At 45.2% G+C, this 4,788-nt stretch overlaps 1 pseudogene; it reads left to right on the plus strand.

The window, feature by feature from the left end:
• Positions 1 to 1,175: 1,175 nt before the first annotated feature.
• On the plus strand, positions 1,176 to 1,322 carry LOC145285370 (U2 spliceosomal RNA; annotated as a pseudogene).
• Positions 1,323 to 4,788: the final 3,466 nt, after the last annotated feature.

Consider the following 4,788-nt stretch of genomic DNA (forward strand, 5'->3'; position numbering starts at 1 on the left):
TCTTAGTCTCTTTCCTCAAATCTTGAACATATGGTGCAATGGAGTAAAAAGTAGTTAATTTTAATGCATCGAAAACCAAGCTTTAACTTTTCACCATAAATGCTTTGATCCCCACTTGACCCCAATTGATATGAATGGCTCTCGTCTAAAAGAGGCTCCTTGTATTGACAAACTTCTGGGTCTGACTATTACTCTTGACTAGAAATGGAAGACTTACATTAAATCTGTTGCCATGGTCGTTGGAAAAAATGGTTGCATCATTCTACCACTCCACAAGGTCTAACTCCTGACGCTATCCTGTACCTGTATAAGAGCCGGATACGCTCTAAAATGGAGTACTGTTGCCATATCTAGGCAGGAGTTGCTTGGAGCAATCTATTCTGTCTTGACAAAGTTCAAAACTAGCTTTGAAACCTAGTAGGTGAAGCCCCTTTTTCTTCTCTGCAACCTCTTTCTCACAGAAGAGACATTGCAAGCTGCTCTCTGCTCTATCATTATTTTCATGGCAAGTGTTCGTCTGAGTTTCAATCTATGCCCCCCCCCTTGTCAAACTTTCACAAAACACACTCATCTAGCTACAACAACTATCAACAGTTTCCCCCACTCACTATCTGTGCCTAAATCTAAATGCAAATTCCATGAACAAAGCTTCTTTCCTAGACTCTGTTCCACTGATTTGCTACTGCAATACAGTCATCTTCAAGTCCACTATAAACAAGTTCTTGTTGAGCCACTCCCCTCTAAATAATCCATTTCAACCTCATTTCCACTACTAACTATTAATACTCTGTTGTCTCAATGACTACTGTATACTCATTAATCCTTATCCTCGAGTGACCATTGGGCCTTGATAAGTGATAATTCGCCATGTAAAAAAAATCCTCACCAATCTTGTGTCGCATCTTGAAGGTAAATACTTACTGCAGCATTTATGACATCATAGAGAATCTTTGAGATGTCTTGAATCTGTTTTAGTGGATAATGTCATCACTGTGATATCTTTTCTTTATGACGTTTTCCCTTTGTGATATCATAAAGGATTCACTCAGTATCTTCGAACTCTGTTTAAATGAATGACGTCATCCCTTTATGACATCATTAAGTGTGTACGGAGACAAGCAAACAGGAAATGGAGCACCATGCACACATTCAGAACAACAGCGCTACATTATAGCATAGGTTCTTGGCCTTTGGGCCAAGATCAAAGTGTAGTATCTGTTCCGGCAGATGCTGCACTTAAGATAATTTGTACCAGTCAATGGAGGGGAAACCCTCTATACTGGGACAATTATTATTTTTGGTAACCAGAGTGCCCCCTTTTTGGGGAGCTGGTTTTTACCTCACATTAAAAACGGCCTTGTGCCTAATTTGCTCAGTGGGGGAGCAAATAAATACCATCTGTTCCGGCAGATGCTGCAAGCTATGACTAGCAAAGACCAGATGTGGGGGCAACCCCACATGCCTGACCATTAACCAGATCCCATTTCCCACCTCTCGGGAGCTGGTCCCCTTTTCCCTTCCCCCTCCCTTCACTCCTCACATTAAAAATCGGCCTTGTGCCTAATTTGCTCGGTGGGGGAGCAAATAAATACCATCTGTTCCGGCAGATACACGTGCGCTACTTGGCCTTCGGGCCAAGATCAAAGTGTAGTATCTATTCCGGCAGATACTGCACTTACGATAATTTGTACCAGTCAATGGAGGGGAAACCCTCTATACTGGGACAATTATTATTTTTGGTAACCAGAGTGACCCCTTTTAGGGGAGCTGGTTTTTACCTCACATTAAAAACGGCCTTGTGCCTAATTTGCTCAGTGGGGGAGCAAATAAATACCATCTGTTCCGGCAGATACTGCACTTAAGATAATTTGTACCAGTCAATGGAGGGGAAACCCTCTATACTGGGACAATTATTATTTTTGGTAACTAGAGTGACCCCTTTTAGGGGAGCTGGTTTTTACCTCACATTAAAAACGGCCTTGTGCCTAATTTGCTCAGTGGGGGAGCAAATAAATACCATCTGTTCCGGCAGATACTGCAAGCTATGACTAGCTATGACTAGCAAAGACTGGATGTGGGGGCAACCCACATGCCTGACCATTAACCAGCTCCCATTTCCCACCTCTCGGGAGCTGGTCCCCTTTTTCCCTTCCCCCTCCCTTCACTCCTCACATTAAAAATCGGCCTTGTGCCTAATTTGCTCGGTGGGGGAGCAAATAAACACCATCTGTTCCGGCAGATGCTGCAAGCTATGACTAGCTATGACTAGCAAAGACCAGATGTGGGGGCAACCCCACATGCCTGACCTTTAACCAGCTCCCATTTCCCACCTCTCGGGAGCTGGTCCCCATTTCCCTTCCCCCTCTCTTCACTCCTCACATTAAAAATTGGCCTTGTGCCTAATTTGCTCGGTGGGGGAGCAAATAAATACCATCTATTCCGGCAGATACTGCAAGCTATGACTAGCTATGACTAGCAAAGACCAGATGTGGGGGCAACCCCACATGTCTGACCTTTAACCAGCTCCCATTTCCCAACCCTCGGGAGCTGGTCCCCTTTTCCCCTTCCCCCTCCCTTCACTCCTCACATTAAAAATCGGCCTTGTGCCTAATTTGCTCGGTGGGGGAGCAAATAAATACCATCTGTTCCGGCAGATACTGCACTTAAGATAATTTGTATCAGTCAATGGAGGGGAAACCCTCTATACTGGGACAATTATTATTTTTGGTAACCAGAGTGCCCCCTTTTTGCCTACTTTTAGGGGAGCTGGTTTTTACCTCACATTAAAAACGGCCTTGTGCCTAATTTGCTCAGTGGGGGAGCAAATAAATACCATCTGTTCCGGCAGATACTGCACTTAAGATAATTTGTACCAGTCAATGGAGGGGAAACCCTCTATACTGGGACAATTATTATTTTTGGTAACCAGAGTGACCCCTTTTAGGGGAGCTGGTTTTTACCTCACATTAAAAACGGCCTTGTGCCTCATTTGCTCAGTGGGGGAGCAAATAAATACCAGGCCTTTTGGCCAAGATCAAAGTGTAGTATCTGTTCCGGCAGATACTGCAAGCTAGGACTAGCTATGACTAGCAAAGACCAGATGTGGGGGAAACCCCACATGCCTGACCTTTAACCAGCTCCCATTTCCCACCTCTCGGGAGCAGGTCCCCTTTTTCCCTTCCCCCTCCCTTCACTCCTCACATTAAAAATCGGCCTTGTGCCTAATTTGCTCGGTGGGGGAGCAAATAAATACCATCTGTTCCGGCAGATGCTGCACTTAAGATAATTTGTGCCAGTCAATGGAGGGGAAACCCTCTATACTGGGACAATTATTATTTTTGGTAACCAGAGTGCCCCCTTTTTGCCTACTTTTAGGGGAGCTGGTTTTTACCTCACATTAAAAACGGCCTTGTGCCTAATTTGCTCAGTGGGGGAGCAAATAAATACCATCTGTTCCGGCAGATACTGCACTTAAGATAATTTGTACCAGTCAATGGAGGGGAAACCCTCTATACTGGGACAATTATTATTTTTGGTAACCAGAGTGACCCCTTTTAGGGGAGCTGGTTTTTACCTCACATTAAAAACGGCCTTGTGCCTCATTTGCTCAGTGGGGGAGCAAATAAATACCAGGCCTTTTGGCCAAGATCAAAGTGTAGTATCTGTTCCGGCAGATACTGCAAGCTAGGACTAGCTATGACTAGCAAAGACCAGATGTGGGGGCAACCCCGCATGCCTGACCTTTAACCAGCTCCCATTTCCCACCTCTCGGGAGCAGGTCCCCTTTTTCCCTTCCCCCTCCCTTCACTCCTCACATTAAAAATCGGCCTTGTGCCTAATTTGCTCGGTGGGGGAGCAAATAAATACCATCTGTTCCGGTAGATGCTGCACTTAAGATAATTTGTACCAGTCAATGGAGGGGAAACCCTCTATACTGGGACAATTATTATTTTTGGTAACCAGAGTGACCCCTTTTTGCCTACTTTTAGGGGAGCTGGTTTTTACCTCACATTAAAAACGGCCTTGTGCCTAATTTGCTCAGTGGGGGAGCAAATAAATACCATCTGTTCCGGCAGATACTGCACTTAAGATAATTTGTACCAGTCAATGGAGGGGAAACCCTCTATACTGGGACAATTATTATTTTTGGTAACCAGAGTGACCCCTTTTAGGGGAGCTGGTTTTTACCTCACATTAAAAACGGCCTTGTGCCTCATTTGCTCAGTGGGGGAGCAAATAAATACCAGGCCTTTTGGCCAAGATCAAAGTGTAGTATCTGTTCCGGCAGATACTGCAAGCTAGGACTAGCTATGACTAGCAAAGACCAGATGTGGGGGCAACCCCGCATGCCTGACCTTTAACCAGCTCCCATTTCCCACCTCTCGGGAGCAGGTCCCCTTTTTCCCTTCCCCCTCCCTTCACTCCTCACATTAAAAATCGGCCTTGTGCCTAATTTGCTCGGTGGGGGAGCAAATAAATACCATCTGTTCCGGTAGATGCTGCACTTAAGATAATTTGTACCAGTCAATGGAGGGGAAACCCTCTATACTGGGACAATTATTATTTTTGGTAACCAGAGTTACCCCTTTTAGGGGAGCTGGTTTTTACCTCACATTAAAAACGGCCTTGTGCCTAATTTGCTCAGTGGGGGAGCAAATAAATACCATCTGTTCCGGCAGATACTGCAAGCTATGACTAGCTATGACTAGCAAAGACTGGATGTGGGGGCAACCCCACATGCCTGACCATTAACCAGCTCCCATTTCCCACCTCTCGGGAGCTGGTCCC

Source organism: Euprymna scolopes, chromosome 9 (genome assembly GCF_053919585.1).
Source record: "Euprymna scolopes isolate OS-2025 chromosome 9, ASM5391958v1, whole genome shotgun sequence".
In the NCBI taxonomy this organism is placed as follows: domain Eukaryota; kingdom Metazoa; phylum Mollusca; class Cephalopoda; order Sepiida; family Sepiolidae; genus Euprymna; species Euprymna scolopes.